The sequence below is a fragment of the Xiphophorus couchianus genome, chromosome 22, assembly GCF_001444195.1.
Source record: "Xiphophorus couchianus chromosome 22, X_couchianus-1.0, whole genome shotgun sequence".
Classification (NCBI taxonomy): domain Eukaryota; kingdom Metazoa; phylum Chordata; class Actinopteri; order Cyprinodontiformes; family Poeciliidae; genus Xiphophorus; species Xiphophorus couchianus.
The window spans coordinates 22,803,223-22,820,630 of NC_040249.1; the positions used below are offsets into that span (position 1 = coordinate 22,803,223).

At 35.2% G+C, this 17,408-nt stretch overlaps 1 long non-coding RNA gene across 1 annotated transcript; it reads right to left on the minus strand.

Annotated features, from left to right (window-relative positions):
* Positions 1 to 5,074: 5,074 nt before the first annotated feature.
* On the minus strand, positions 5,075 to 10,978 carry LOC114137406 (uncharacterized). The gene is made up of 3 exons (XR_003593979.1): positions 10,856 to 10,978; positions 6,860 to 6,978; positions 5,075 to 5,314 (listed from the first exon to the last, which is right to left on the minus strand). It is a non-coding gene; the product is annotated as an uncharacterized LOC114137406 (long non-coding RNA).
* Between the last annotated feature and the right edge of the window lie 6,430 nt (positions 10,979 to 17,408).

A 17,408-nucleotide genomic window follows, 5' to 3' on the forward strand; every position in this document is an offset into this window, starting at 1 on the left:
AGACCAAGAGTAGATGAGATCCTGGCAGCAACTCTGAGATCCAAGCAGGGGGATGTTGGCGCTGCGCAGCTGCAAGGAGTCGATCACATTTGAACGTGCAATCATTTGGATATTGAGAGTCTCCAGAGGCCGATAATGTCCCCACTCAGCTCCTGGATCACTGTGGAAACTTTGAGTTTTATGTCAAATCTACATGAATTAAATGACAAACTAATTTTCTCACTGCATCTTTTATTAATTTTGTCCAGCTGTAGACTCTAAGTCTCTGACCAATCCAGGTATTGGACAGAGTCGGGTATTGTGTAGTTGGTGCTTTTAATCAGTTTTCAGTTAATTAAATCCAAGCCTATGGAACACAAAATGTCACTAAAGACACTCTGTCCCTCTAAAATCTTTCAGGAAATCATAAAAGTGCTTTGAATCGTATCGAATCGTTTACCCCCCAAAAATAAAAAAATAAACGTGATATATACCGTATCGTGATCAGAATATCGTATCGTGAGATTATTGTATCGCTACACTCCAATGAAGACTGTTTAAGCCACAGTTCCGTTTCCTCTCCTCATGTTTTCCACCCGTACTGCAGGTTAGCATTAGCAGAACTAATGTTAGCTCAACTAAGTTTTTAGTTAGCGCTGCCCACCACTGTACATAACAATTTCACCAACTTTAATTTAACACGCATAATAAATTTAACCATGTTGAAGATTATGAATTATGCTGTAACACATATTGTGTCAATAAAAGATGGTGATCATTAACACAATTGAATTTAGCACTTTAGCATTAGCTTCTGCTAAATGTTATGTTGTTATACTGTTTAATATTAGCAAAGCTAACGTTTATGATTAGGGCTTTAGGTTTAGTATAGCTAATGTTTTTGCTAGTGGTGTCTACCACTGCCCAGTACTATTTTATCACCTTTAATTTAATATCCATTTTGTGTAATTTCACAGAAAAAAAATCCAAATCTTCTCTCCAATATTGGCAAATTTGCTCATCATGCTTATATAAATATTCATACAAGATGTAAAGGATATTTTTTAATTGTTTGTAAGCATTTTAATGATTTGATACCAGAAAATTACGTTGGAATTTTGTTGTTAGCATACATTTTCTTCACTGTGCATTGAGAGAGCTTTTGTCATGTAGAGAAACGTCCCTTGTTATTTTCTTAAATCTCTTTAATGTTATTAGGACATAAGTAATTTACAACATGCGAGAAACAGAAAAGCAAAAGAAAAAAGTGAAACCATTAAAACTGCGACTGAAATCATATTAAAAACACCAACCTGTACTGGAGAAAAAACAAAACTACTTCCCCTCCACCCACGTCTCCATCCGAAACATAAAACCCCCTGACAAAAATAAAATCCGGTCCCAGAGGATTTGATTTTATAGCGAGGAGGAAAGGTGGAAAAAACCTCGTCAACATTATTATTGGCACAAAAAACAAAGAACATGCTCTGCTTTTATTCTCCCTTCTGAGCCAAAGTCAACATAAGTTACCACATTACATCCGACGGATTAAAAACTAAACATTTTTCCAGATATATACTCTGGTATGTTCAATAGCTATCCAAGTTGGTCATCAAAGAGTCTGGATTATAGATCTGCTTTTTAGATTAATTTCCTTAAATAAAAAAATATAAATCTAGACTTCCATACATCCATCTATTGTCTGTTTATCCTTGCATCTGCCACGCACAAAAACACTCAGACTTAAGGATAATTTAGAGTGAACAATTAACCAAACAATTATAGAGAACTTATAAACTCTATAAAGACCGCATGCTGGGATTTGAACCAAAGACCTTTTTGTTGAACGGTAACAGCTACCATCTGCATCACTGCAGAAATAAAATCTAATTTCTCATCAAATTAGTGTTCTTCTTTTATTTTATACTTTTTTGGTCCATTTTTTTTATTTTTTCCTTATATTTTTTCCCATTCTAATAACTTAAAGCCAATCTCAAATTACTGAGGCGCGTTTTTAATTTAGCTTAATCTTAAATGTAGATTTAGAAATTCAGATTGAATAAAAATACACCATCTTTACTTTTGAGTTTTAACTTTCAAAAGTAAAATTTAGGAAGCTATTTTGAATTTTTGTCATTTCCATCAATCTTTTCTAATGTGATACTTTGATACTTCAAAATGCACATAAAAAAAACCTTCATGGAAACACAAAAAGAACAGGTCCAAGGAGAGAACCCTGAGGAACACCTAAACACTAATCTATCACACAGGTTGTTTCTGACAACTATTTTAATCAAAACAAAGTAGTTAGCTGTCAAATTTACTAGACATAATTATATTTGATGCAACTCTGAATTATTTTACCATGAGGTGTTTGAATCATCATTACAACTGTTTGTAAAAAAAAAAATTTTTTTTTCATCTAGTATATAAATAGAGAAGTATATTCCTGGTTTTTAATAAAGAACATGAATTTTTGGAGCAATTTTCGTGGCTCTAGTTCAAGCTGAGGCAGCGACAACAAATCTCTGAACCATAACGTTCTCATAATGTTGCCACAACAGAATCCCCTAACCTGCTGCAGATTGCTGTCACATACAAACGAGGGGCGAGGGGTTCTGTTGCTCTAAAATGTAAGAAACGCTAACTAGAAGTTTTTATTAACAGAAGAAAGAAATGGAGATAGTTTTGGATGATTTCTATCACAGATCTCCTTTTCAGCATCTAGCAACGACGTTCGGTTAATTCCTCACTGATCCGCAGTGCTGGAAGCAGAACATGAGTGGTTTGGCAGCTCGCCTCGTTGCCTTGTGTCAGCGAGGTTTTGGCAGTTCTAGTCGTCAACGTTTATGTTTTTACGACAAGGTACACGTGTGAATCTCGCGTATGTTTCAAAAATAAAAAGTGAAAGCCCCTAAAGGAGCCTGCGGCGCCGAGTAGACGGGTGTGACCGAGGTCAGACGTATGCGGACGCCGCGGGTCCAACGGCCGACATGCTCTAATAACTCAGACTGGACTCCAATTAAATTCGACGCTCTCATCTGCACGGACACAACCAGCCTGTTTGCTTTCACACAATGTTTATGTCTCCGAGTGGTTCATGGTTCTTAATGATGTGATAAACAGTCAGACTTTAAAATATGTTAGGCACACACACCAACAAGATTAGGAAAACTCATCACCAGTTTCTTCACAGGTCTGCCAGAGTTCCTCCGCTGGTTCCTGTAGCTCAGACAACAGACTTCAAACGGGACATTTTTATACTTCCATTTCCACTGCTTCTAAAAACAGACTTAACGCTTAAAAAAAGAAACACCCAGACATTTTTTGGCAATAAGTTAATGTTTATGGTGTCTGAAGAATGTGCTGTTTCAAAAACAACAAAAAAAAGTAACGTCACAAATCAGCAGACACTGTCCGTTACCTAGCAACCCCAGCCAAGCCCGGCCCATTATCTAGCATCTCCGCAGAGTTCCAGGATATTTGGTCAGCTGGTTTTACCGCTGTATTTGCTGTATAGTGGCTGCTAGAAAATACAAGTGTGTTGTTGTTGACTTAACATCCAGAAACCACTTGCTGAATTCTTGTTGGTTGTGCAGGAGCCACCACTTATGCTTTTCAAAGATGTACATCTGTATAATTGTGCATCTGCTTTAAGCTATTTTCACATGTGAGTGTAAATACTGAGTTGGGGGGGCGTGGCCAGCAGCAGATTATTTGGATTTAAAGTGACAAGACGCTCTGAAACAGCTCATAGGCTGAACTGATCAGACTAAAATCTCATTATATAGGAAGGATTTTGTGCAAAAAATGTAATGAACATCTTCTGTATAGACCGTAGACCTATCCTAACCTTTTGTAGGAAATATCTTTAAAATACTTGTATTAGTTTATAAACCTCTGAGCGGTTTAGCACTAAAACACATTCAATATCTGCTTATTGTATCAACCTTCCAAAACCTCTCAGGTCTCCTGGTTCTGGTTCTGCTCTGCATCTCCAGAACCAAAACCGAACATGGAGAAACAGCATTCAGCTTCTGTGCACCACAAATCTGGAACAAACTTCTGGAAAACTGCAAAACAGCCGAAACACTGAGTTCCTTTAAATAGATACTAAAAACCCATTCGTTCAGAGTTGGCTGAACGAATCAACATGTCTGATGGGTATTTGCTTGATGGTTTTGAAATAAATTTAAATTTTATTGGTCGTTTCATAATATGTTACTGTATGATGAATTCATGGTATAAACATCAACACACATAGAAATATGTGTTAGCGGCACAGAAACGCCTCTTGTCATCACAGTAAAACCCTCTGACCAAACGTGCTGGACCTCTGCTTTGGTTGCTAAGTGACAGACGGAACTCTGCTGGGGTTGCTAGGCAACAGGCTGACTTCACTGAGGGAGATTTTTCAAACAGGCCATTTTCCAAACACCAAAAAACATTAACTTATCTCGAAAAAAACAGCGGGGTGGGTTTTTTTTAGACACTTGGCCTTTTTTTAGAAGCAGTAAAGACAAAAATAGAAGAACAATATGTCGCCTTTGAACTGTGTGTTTTTATGCCTGGTGCATGTTAAAAGTAAAAATGTGTTTGTTTTTCATTTTCATAACTCTGGTTATTCAGTAAAATAACCAGAGTTGGAAAAGTAGACGGAAAGAATAGCGTTACTTCAGATAATACTATTACACTAAAAGTAAATGTAACTAGTTACTATCAAGTTTTGGAGAGTACCTTCAGTTTTCCAGTTTGGATTCAGTTGTTCTTTTCATAAATTCAGGTCTGATTTATGAATGGTAAGTGAGAACAGCCTCTTTCATTCATGAGGCCGTCTCTTCTTTCTCGCACGCCAAGAAAGAAGAGACAGCCTACGAGTCGTCTCTTCTTGGTAGTTTACATTCCTGTCTGAAGCCAGGTAATAGTGTTTGTGTCGGCCCGAACAGAAGAAACCAAACAGGATGAACAAGCCTGCAGCGGCTGAAGCACGCACCGCTCCAGAGATCATCCTGCAGCTCCAAATGCACTCAAAAAAAACTATTTTAAACATACAAATTTCTGTTTAAATAGTGAATTTAAATTAATTCAGGCTGAATTTCTTTGCTTCTGTGAGGCGTGAAGCTACCTGTGCTCCCAGAAAGGTTTGTGTGAGACAGAGGGAAGTGTTGGGTGGTAAGATGAGCTGTGGAGGATTTATTGTTACAGTGCAACCATCACGTGTCGAGGTTCTGCCCCGACAGCTCTGTGTTGCTCCGACTTCTCACGAAAAGATCGAGAGAGGGAGGGGAGGATTTGCAGAGAGGATGTCTCTAAATGAAGAAACCTTCAGGAGCTGCTACAAAAATCAGATAAGAGAAGAGGATGAGCAGATAAACATTTTGTTATCTAGATACACTCATCATTAGATATGTTTCAGTGAGTTACTTTCAGGCGTGGGAAGAGTATACCCAAAAATTGTGCTACAGTAAGAGTACTTCAACACATTGTTACTCAAATAAAAGTAGAAAGTACTTGGTAAAATGGATACTCAGTAACTGACTTGAGTAACTATGAATTAAGAGAGAATTTATTAAAAAAATTAAAGGTCATGACAAATATTAAATAAGTAGTATTATGTGTTTTCCTGCCATTTTATAGCATAATCAAGTAACTATTTTACCTTCAGTTGTTATAAAAATGTCAATATCAAGTATGAGTTAAAAGAAACTTTCCTTCCTCAATAAACGCCTTAAAATTGGGCTTCTGTTTCTTTAAGAAGCTCCTGCTCTTTCTGACGCTCCACCTTCAGGAAGTCATCACAACCTAAGATAAGATAAATCTTTATTGTCATTGTCACAAGGACAACGAAATTCAAAAGAAAGACCAATGAAACCAATGGCTCCTTTATTAAGGCTGTAGCAACGTTTTTACCAGAGAAGTAGCTCCTGTAATGAGCTCAGCAGATACTCAGCTCCACCAGGTGTTTGCCAATTGCTGCTGGATAGTTTGAAGGAGCTGAGTGGGGGAGGAGCTGCGTCTCGAAGGCGGGGCTAAGTCCAACCAGGCGTTTTGCACAGCCGAATGGTTGCTGTGGTGAATAAAGGATTTCCCAAACATGCTTGAAATAATCAAAGCAGCACTCCTGGTATGTTTTGATGAGGGGAAAACATTATAACATGATGTAAAGCTGAAAAAAGTGTTTTTTGACTTGTGTATGGAAAGGTTACAAATGGCTGAAAAAATTTAATTATTTTCAATTGACCCAAACATCAACCATTTAATATTTAAAATTTGTGTTTGGTGAAACTTTGTTTGAAACAAGATCATTTAGAGAAGTTACTCAGTCAATAAAGGAATAAATAAAATTTTACTCAAATAAGAGTAGTGACACTTCATAATGAAATTACTCAAGTCGAAATAAAAAGTAAAGCATAAGAGTTTATTTTTCCAAAAAGTTACTCAGATAAATGTAACTAGCCATTACCCAACGCTGTTTATTTTATTCGGTCATGCAGCATAGTGTGAAATAAACACATCTTAAATGTTCCTAATTGTTTGTTTATTGTGCGCTTATAACTACATCAAATATTAGCTGACTAAATTATTATTATTATTACGACTAAAGTGGTGAAAATCATGTTTTTCCTTCCGTTTTACACTTATGTGCTCATTTATGATGGTTTATCACAAAATCACAGTAAAATTCACTTAAGTAAAAAAAAACATGTGGAAAAGAACATGGCGCAGAAATACTTTTTTGAAGCTCAGAGTCTAGACATATAATTAAAACCACATGTAAAGCTACAGTCAGGTCTGTAATTTTAATGTGAGTCATATACTTATCTGTGGTGAGACTGAAAACATAAAGTTAAACCAAAGCACAACTTAATTAAGATTTTACCTTCTTTGATATGATGTGCTCCATTGACAGACTTCTTTCCTGATTTTATATTTATAACTTTCAACCTGCTCGCCCGGAACGTTAGCTGGAGATAGGAACCAGCACCCCTCCTGACCCCACTAGGGACAAATAAATAAATAAATGAATGAATGAATGAATGAATGGAACTTTCAACCATTGTTTACTTCCGGCAAAATCTGGAATCAATCATACAATTTGACATTTTGAAAATAAATTCTCTCAATAGAAACAATTTGAAAAAACTTCTTAATAAAAAGTTTTAGTGCTGGTATGAGTGATTTTTTTTTGGCCGCATCAAAATTTATTTCTTTCATAAAACTGCAATGGAAACACTATTTTCGCATCACAAATGTCACATAATGAACAACAGGAAGTTACTACTAGGAGAAACGACAAAGAAGATGACGAAAGGAAGTAGTTAGAGGATAATTGTGTCGAATGTTTTTAAAAGACTTATTATGTGAACAAACTTATTCACATGCGATTTTAATCGTGTTTCTTATTTAATGGAAACACTAGAATGCAAAGTTCCCACTAGTCTGAACTGTAAGTGATCCGCGCCATCTTGGTAGGCAAGTGCAGAGCAATGCACAGCAGATTCATGGCTTTGAGACCAATGAAAATAAAATGCATGGAAACTCTTGACCAATCTACGAGAGAAAGATACATCAACAAAATGGCGGCTCTCAGTATCGACCCGAATGAGACGGAGAAGGAAAATATGTCAGACGATGTGGACAAGCTGCCTAAAAATCTCCTACTACGATATGGTTAACTAGCTAGTGAACATGACGAGTGTGTACAGCATGGCGCATACAATCAATGTTTAAACAGATTTATAAACAATGTACGAACTCTGAATAAAAAGGTTCTGGTAACTGGCAGAGTAAGTCCACGTAGTAACAAACATGCAGGCTACATGTCTGTCTTAGCTAGCAGATAAAAGCTACGTTAGCTAAGCTTCAGCAATAAGTACTACAGTAAATATCACTGATATTTATCTTACTATTACACAGAGGAGGGTAGAGTACTCAAAAATTGTAATCGAGTAAGAATTGTAATGTAATTAGATAGAAACGAGGCGAGAGCTTTGGCCTTTTTATTGTTGCCATAGCAACTCCATAGCAGAAGTTTTGTGCACATCTGTAATCGAAATGCAGCTGCTATTCGCTGCAAGAACCCAGAACATTTCTTCAGAAATCCTGTGGTTTCTCTTGAAGTTGTCCTTTTCAGATCCGAATGTGAGTAACTACTTTAATTAGGCCGATTTGAACGACCAGTGCTGTCCAATGTGCTGTCCGATTCCCTCTGTAACGAGCCTGTGCTAAATCTGACTCTTCCCACAGAAGTCAGTGACTCACTTCTGTCTGCGAATGTTTGCTGGTTGCTAATTATTTGTACATATTGTTTCCATTTTGCTTAAACCCGGGCCTTCCCAGTAACCATGAACGTGTTTTTTATAGGTCTGATCCACCCTGTGAAATCTGGCAGCGCAGCTCAAATGGAACCTGCTGCGAGAATGAAATTATTTGTATCTCTTGGCATCCCACCCGCTTCACAATGATTGTCTACCTGTTTGGTGCTATGTTATTCGACTATAGGTTTATTTTTAACACTGGTGCATGGCCGCCATTGTGTCTGCGCTCTTGGCTCCGTGCCTCTGGTGTTTCGGTTAGAGTAGGGGGAAAAACCAGGTTACAGGTACGTTTCACAACAATGTGGTGCCATTTTGTCTGATGGTTTTTTTGTTTTTTAAATCAAACCGTTTACCAGTTTCCTGGGTTTTGATTTATCTGGAAAAACAAAACCGTTTATAAATCTCACATTCCAAGCTATAAAAAGCTTTCTGTGTGCATTTGAAACTGAAATGAGCGTGTCCTGTGTGCCGTATCGGTTTTAGTTTTGACCTAAAACATCTCATAATGACTGAATTCCCAATAGAAAACAGTAGATGTGTTGAAAAGAAAACTGTTCTCACTTTTAATCTATTTAGTACAGTTACATCAACATTTTATAGGTAGAAAAGTATAAAAAATAATAGCTTATCATTATTAAATTCATGCAATTATCAGTTGTGAATTAACCTATCAGAGGCTTACCAAGCCATGGCATGATCATCTTCTGGGCTTTTTCAAAATTTTTCCCAAATAATCTTGTGTAAATATTATTCTAAGAAAATCTCTCTCTCAATGTTCTGGCATAATTTTGATTATGTTACCAAACTTAAAATAGAGGAGTTTCAGTCTGATTTAGGGCAGTAATTAAGGATTATTTTATTACTCGATTAATTTAATGATTATTCTGATGATTAATTGAATAATCGGATTATTCTACAAATTTTTCATTTATTCATGTGAGCTTTTTATACAATATTAGAAAGATGCAAATAAACAATTCAATTCCCCTTTAAAAACAATTATAAACATTTTATAACATATTATTCCTCTAGTAAATCAGAACTGGATGAAGCTAAAACTGCCTCTTGAGAAGTTTTGGCTAAAACACATTTACAGAACCAGGTTTTGTTATCTTAATTAGTTCATTTAGTTTTAAATACTTCTTATACTTTTTATGATAATTGTATTGTAGTTTACTTATCTTGTATTTATTGTTTTCATTTATATTTATTGACAAAATGTGCAGTTAAGTCATTTTAACCTCATTTATATATCCTTTGTTTTTAGCTAATTCAGAAATCCCCTGACAAATAAATACAAAATAATACCTAAATGCAAAATTTCTATTTTTTTCATACAGTTTTGCTGCTCTGAATTTTTTTGCCCTCCACATGGACATTTTTTGAGTCTGTGTACAGACCAGTTAAAAATTAACCAACTGCTAAGGTAGTTGACAATTAATTTAATATTCGATTAATCACGATTATTTGTTTAAGTCCTATTCTGATTTTCTGTCAGAAGGAATCAGGATAAAGATTACGTGTTGTTTTGTACAGTGTATGTAGCTTCGGCTGAGGGCCACATCGACATGGTGAATGTTTTGAAATGATTTATGGTGACCTGGCACTAACAGAGGTTTCCACCTTTCTGGTAGCTACCGGTAGCAGCTAATGAGAACATGATGTTCTTCTGAAGAACCATTAGACTCACTACCATCTCACCAGGAATGGGAGCGTAGTTTGCTCATCACAGCACAACCCCTATGGCTGATGTTACACATTAACGCCACGTTACTCACCGCCAAGATCTGAAACTGTTTTAAATTTTTTTTAAATATTTCTTTGGAACACAACTCATGCGCCCACACATTACACATCTTTCCCAACAACAAAGCTAATGCTGACAGAATGAAAATGAAAGGCTGCAAGTCAGATATTCATGTCCACACGTCAACATGGAGCAACAAATGGAAGTCATCTCATACATTTAGGTGAAAACCTGAAAACAAAACTAGTTATTGATGATCAGAAATCTGCATTTACCGAAAGTTTTCGACAGATAGGTTGTAAAAACTCCAGTTCTGGAGCATTTGGAGCTTAAATCTAAACAAGCAGAGAGATGGCACTGACCTCAAATGTTTCAACATTAAACATGCTGCTGCTAAATTTAAATCTGCGCACGGCGGCCATTTTAGTTTTGACCAACAAGAGAAGTAAGCGGGAAACATCTGTGCGCCTTTGTGATCGGCTGATTTAAGTAATTAATATGTAAAGTTTAATTACCACCAATAGCTGTTTGCCAACCGCAAATCAACTGAAGATGAAGAACTGTTTTCATGACATGATAAAGTGACAGTGCCAGCTGCTCACAACAGTGTTGCTCACCATGGAGATATAATCGATTCACAGGCCTTTTCAATTTGATATTTAATTGGATAAATGAATTGCAAAGCAGCGATGAATCAATATTTTTACGTAAACCAATTGCGGAGCGGGAACTTGTCAAGCTAGCCCCAGATAGCTTAGTGCTAGCGTGTGCTAACTACCGCACAGTCCGTAACCGGAAACAAAAACCCTACCTTTAATCCAGCGCTGCCTTCCTAATGAATCCTCCGCATTATTTCAACCATCGTTTAAGTTTCTCCACACTTCACTTCTGCACTGGACAGTATTGAAGGAAGCTCCGACCATATGCGCTCTTCTTCTTCTTCTTCTTCTTCTTCTTGTTTTATGGCGGTTGGCAAACAACTTACAGGTGCATTACCGCCACCTTCCATATGCGCTCTTCAGATGTCACCATTCTGTTTGTGCTTGTTTATCCGAACATCCGGGCACTAGTGACGTCATTTGCGATGAGCGCCAGAACAGTAAGTATGGAAAGCCACAGGTGCCATAATTTAGTTATTTTAAAAGTTCCAAATTTTATATTTATTAGTGGTGGGGGCCCGATTAAAATTTCTAATCGACTTAGCCCTTTCAGACTTTTATCAACAGGGCAAAAAAAATTTTTACTCAACAAATTTTTATTTCCCTTCAGCATTGAAATAGGGGAATGAGGGTGGGGGAGGGGGAGAACAAAATTTTCCCAAGTTTTTCAAGAAAGTCTGAGTTTATTCTCAGAAAAACATAAAATAATCAAATGAATTGTAAAATCACAAATAAGCTATACAATGATTACAGTTTTTTTTTCTATATATTTTTTATATCCCAACTCTGGATGCCCATTGGGTTAGACAATCTATTTTGAAAAAAAAAATCCTACAATTTAATAGTAAATAGTCAATTCAAATTCTAACACAGGAAATACTTAAAATTACAGAGAACAATTTTATTAGACCACTGTGTACTTAAATTTTCATTTTTAATTGAAAACACACTCTTCAACTTCTCTAGTTTCAGAGCAACGGTTATCCTGAAGTTCACTCATATACAGTTAAGATTTAAACCTCAATGTTATTGGTTAATGGGAAACTAGCAACAAGAATAATTTAAATGTATTGTTTTAAACCTAGAAATATACCATGTTCATTTCTGTGGACCTTGGGTCTGAAGCCATTAATTGAAGGATCTGTAATTAATTAATCTAAAATTAGATTAAGGAAAAGCGGCTTTGCTTTTCATCACTGTTGTTTGTGGACGTCGCTTGTGCTTTAGATTTACGGACATACTAGAAACACGCATATACACGTTCTATATGTTAAAACATACAATTAATTGCATTAAAATCTGTGTAATTAATTAATCAAAATTAACAAGTTGAAATCCTGGCCCTAATATTTAAGCATGTGATTTTTTATGCATCAAAATAAGCTAAATAATCTTTTAATATCATTAAAATTTTTAGTAATTATTTCTTATATACATTAGCCTTTCCATTAACTTCCAACGCAATTCCATAAAACTGTAAATTATCCAAAAACATTTAATTTTCTTTGTAAACACATACGTCTCAACAGATCCAAACCCTGCAATTGGATGATTTAATCTACATTATTCTTTTACTTCCACATGAACTTTAAAGTCCAAGAGAAAATGGGCATTTCAGGACTTCCATACATCACATCCACAGTTTATGACTACTGGTAGTTAAAATAATCTGATCAGCTTAAAAATACTATTGTAGATAATTTCACAGGACAGTGATGATCTCAGTTGAAAACCATGAGAATAAACAAGCAGGAATGACGCATAAAATCCATATGAAGTCATGTCTTTGTTTAAATCAACATCTGGAAAGCCTCTATTTAACCTCTGCAAGGGATGCGACAGTCATAGGAAAAAAACAGTAACTGACATGAATGTCTGCTTCTTGTTTAAGAAGTACGCAGACATTTGATTTTTACTTGGTCTGCAGCCGGAGAAACTTTAATCCAGCTCCTCGTGTGATTATCCGGAGGAATGCGAGGTTGCACAGCAGGAATATCGGGAATGCGGCTGCAGGAACATATTTTCAACCCTAACGTGTCTCTGCAAAGCAATCAGGCAGATTAAGGAGCAGGAGGATGAGAGGAGACATTGTAGGTAGTGTTTGCTAACAATAAATGATGTAATCCATGACATGTTAATAAGAAGGAGCAGCTCTGAAGGCCTGATATTCGACTGTTGGCTGTGAATTATTGTTGTTTGCAGAGGGTCAACATGTCCAAAGCTGAAAAACACTCCAACAAATCCTTCTGCAATGATTTGCTTCTCTGCTTAATCTTGGATTCATTTATGTAAAAAAAACACAATATTTAGATTTAAGTTTGGAAACTGAACTTTACGCTCCAGATTATTGAAGTTGCATAAAAAACGTTGAAATTTACTAATTGTTTACTGGAGATGCATACTTTTCTGTAAAATCCAACTTTTTACTTCCTGTTGATGCATAAATATAATCTGACACAGATTCCAGCTTCTCCTAGCCACTCTTCTAAAGAGGAAAAACAAGAAAACATGTAATTCATTTTGAGAATAATTTACAATGTGTTTGCCACAGTTGAGCCCACATTTATGCTGTTTGCTTTTTTTTATATTTCATTTTTTCACATTCTTTTTCAAATATATTTTCATATTTTATTTTTTAAAATATTTTTTCTGATTTTGTTTCTTTATTTTTAAGATTATATTTTTTCTAATAATTTTTTTCTGTTTTTATCTTTTTAAAGAGTTGTTTCAGATTTTATTTATTCAATTTCTTTTTCAGATATTTTTTCCAAACATTTTTTTGTACTTTTTTTTATTATTATTTTTCAGATTGTATTTTCTCACATTTTGATGTAGTTTTATTTTTCCGGTTTCTCAGACTCTATTTTTTTAAGTCATTTTCTCATATTAAAATTTTATTCTTTAAATTTCTTTTTCAGATTTTATTTCTTCAAGTATTTTTTTTATTAATATTTTTATTCAAATCCTTTTTCAGATTTCATTTTCTGAAATATATTTTTTCAGATTTTTAGTCAATTTCTTTTCCAGATTTTATTACATTTTTATCCTAATAATTTTATTTATTTATTTCAGATTGTATTCTTTAATCTTTTTTTGTTTGTTTTATTTTTTCAAATCTGGACTTATTAGATAGAAAAACCAATAACTAAAATAGTCGTTATTTGCAGAAGAACCTGTTGACTCTGCAGATCAGTGGCTGATCCTCCATGTTGCTTCCTGCTGCTGCAGTTCAGTCGCCGGTCAGAGCAACTCAGGTGCATCAGAACAGCAGAAATGGCAATCTGCCCGACAACCATGGGAGGTCCAATCTTTTCACTGGCAGGAACATTCTCTCTTTTTAGATTACATCTAACTGCTAAGAAGATGTCCAACTTAAACGCACCTGGATTTGTGCAGAGTGGCAGCTACTGATGCATGCATCTGCAGCAGATTTAAACATTCACATCTCCAACGGATGGTTTATACAGACACAGCAGGGGAGGATGTCACCGCTTTATCAGAGAGAGCTTTACATAACCCTGCTGCTTCTGTTTATGTGTACGTGCAGCTTGACGAGTGCATCCGACACGCCGATGCTTCTGTGTTTAAACAATCAACATTCCCTAACTTTGATTAAATCTAACATCCACAATGTGTGGCCAGAGTTTGTCTCTGTAGCAGAATAAAGTTCTGATTGGGCAACAAAATGGCTGCCAGAGTTCTGGTTATCACCCTCTTCCCGTCATACAGACACTATGCAGGTGGCAGAGAACCCAGAAATATTACTCAAGTAAGAGTAGAACTACTTCAACAAATTTTTACTCAAGTAAAAGTAAAAGGTAGCCGTCCAAGAAATTATTCAAGTAAGAGTAAAAAGGTATTTGGTAAAAAGTCCTGAGTAACTGATAAAATGATCAATCCTTTAATATTTAAAAATTACATCATCAGGTGGACCAAAATATAGAGTTAAGTGGACATTTTGGTATTTTAAGGACCAAAATGACAATAATTCACAAACAAATAATGAAATCAGAAAAGTTAAAAACAAATCAAAATAAGTTTCTTTCCATAAAAAAAATAAACTCATAAAACTTAAAAACTGCAGGTCTGTGTCTGGTGAATTTTTGGTTAAACATGTTTGTTTTTCATTCAATGGGTTGAAAATCCAGAAATTTTACTCAAGTAAGAGTAGAGATACTTCATAATAAAATTACTCAAATAAAAGTAAAAGCTACAGAGCAGTGAAAATTATCCTAAAAGTACGTTAAAAAATCACACAAAAATCTGAAATTATGTTAAATTTAATAATAAAGATAATACAGCACAAAGCCGACAAATATACTTTTAAACACAGATAAAAACACAAGTTCCCCGAAAAACGATTAAATGTCAGGAGAAAAGAGGACGTATGTTGTGCTAATAGCACTTAGCGTTGCTCGGCAACGAAGCAAAAGCGCTGTGCAACACAAATAATTATCCGGCCGGAAACACAGCACTAAATAAAGAAGCTTCAGGACTAGTATAACTTTTAGACTTTTTTGAGACTGGCCACCCTCCGTGATAAATGCAGGAGTATTTCCGTGCGGACAGCGAATCTCTCCGCGCCTGGAAGTCATTTCAGTCAATTTAATACAGGAACTCTAAGTTTACAACACAAAAACACCAGACCCCAGCAAAACGATGAAAACACGGGATTAAAGATTTATGTTATGCTAATAGGACTTAGCATTCTTCGGCGGAAGTGAGAGCAAAAAATAATAATATCCGTCCGGAACACATGGCGCTAAATAATACAACGTAAAACATAATTTAACAAAGTTTCAAGCAGATAATTTGCCTTGAGGAATTTTAATAATCGACGTACTCTAATAATCTAATGAATTGTAAACTACACCTTAAGTTGTGTCGTTCTTGTGCCGGCGACACGCTTCCATCTCTAGCTGAAATATGACGTCAGACTCGGCCACTCAGCCTGATAAATGCAGAAACGTACCTCAGCTGACCAAAGTGCATCACAACATTTACATCACAGGTAGATAAATAATAAAGCAAAAAATAAAATTAAGCTTGGTGGAAAAAAAGTGACATAACATTGGCAGAAAATGCCAAAAACTTATAATGCTACAGTTCCGCTCTTTCTCGGAAACATGAAGGAAGTCATGTCACTTTTGTTTCCCTGTTCACATTAGAGGGGAAATTCCACCTTTACAGTTTCATGTTTTCTTTTCAGCCATCCACCGTCTCATCTTTCACTTCCATTTTTAAGTTTTTTTGTTTTTATTAATGTCAATAAAAATGAGGCTTTAATTTGCAGCGCTCTTTCATTTAAGGTTTCCTTCCCATGCAAGCAGCAGGTTGCATGTTTGGATGTTCCAGAGATATTTAGGCCAGATTCTTTTTGTCCTGCAGGTACCTGCGCTGGAAGAACAGCTATTTAATGTGAGAAAGGCTTGTAGTGGTATCTGATGGGAAGGTTCTGCAGCTTCTCTGCACGGCGTTGCGTGTGAACCTCTGGCCCGCCGCCAGATACGAGGCTGAGTTAAAGCGCAGCTTGCATAAGAGCTGAGGAATGTTTTTTATTTTTGAAAGGCTGCGTGTCACGGAATATGCTGTTTAAATTGGCATTGTGCGTGCTCGGGAGTCACGTAGGGGGTTTTATTATTACTGTTAGAAGAATTGTTCTTATTATTTAGAAAAGCGAGACTAATTCTTCCAATTAAGCGTCTGGGACACAAAAATCAGCTGATTCGTTGTTAAATCCTGGAAACCAATGAAAATAATAGTTACCTCTCTAAACTTTAAAGTGTTTCATGTGGTAATTTTGTTGATTTTACCCAGTCCAACTGAATTTATTTAGCTAATTTGTTATGTGTAATCGAATTAAGTTTGTCAAACTTAATTTATTTACATTTGTTTAACTTGAGGTGGATAGAGAACCCAAAAAATGTACTCAAGTAAGAGTAGCAATACTTCACCACATTTTTACTCAAGTAAAAGTAAAAAAGTAGCCATAAGAAATTACTCAAGTAAAAATAGTTAATAATTAATAATAAATGGAACATTGATCAACATACTTGATGTTTATTGATGATTTTGATGGTGGCATTCAACAAAATGTGACGTTTGGGAATGTTTGATGTTTTCATGACATAAAGCACTGTTTTGCTTACTTATAACAAAATTAACTCTTTTCTTAATTTGGATCACTTGTTTTCTTTGGGTTGTTTGTTCGGGATTGGCCACAAATTCTTAAAACTTTAAGACACAAAATTTTAATATTTTAATCCCAAACCTACTTAATTACCACCTTTTTAAAATTAATAAATCAGGTTTTCTTCTTGAAATTTTATCAAAATTAATTGACACAAGGGTTTGTATCAATTCAGGATAAAGAAAAACTGGTGCATTTTTAGTAGGCTAGATTATTGTAATGGTGTTTTACTAATAGTATGCTATAATATTTCCTATCTGTCTATCTAGATAACTATTTAACTAGCTATATATATATATATATATATAAGCATATATATATATATATATATATATATATATATATATATATAGCTAGCTAAATATAAAAGATATATATAAATTATATAAATATTTAGCTAGCTACCTAAATATTTAGTTTACAAGCTTCATATTTTACTTGCTAACTAGATATTCCGTTAGCAAAGTAAAAGCTAAATATTTTATCTGTAAACTAAATAGCTTGCAAACTAAATA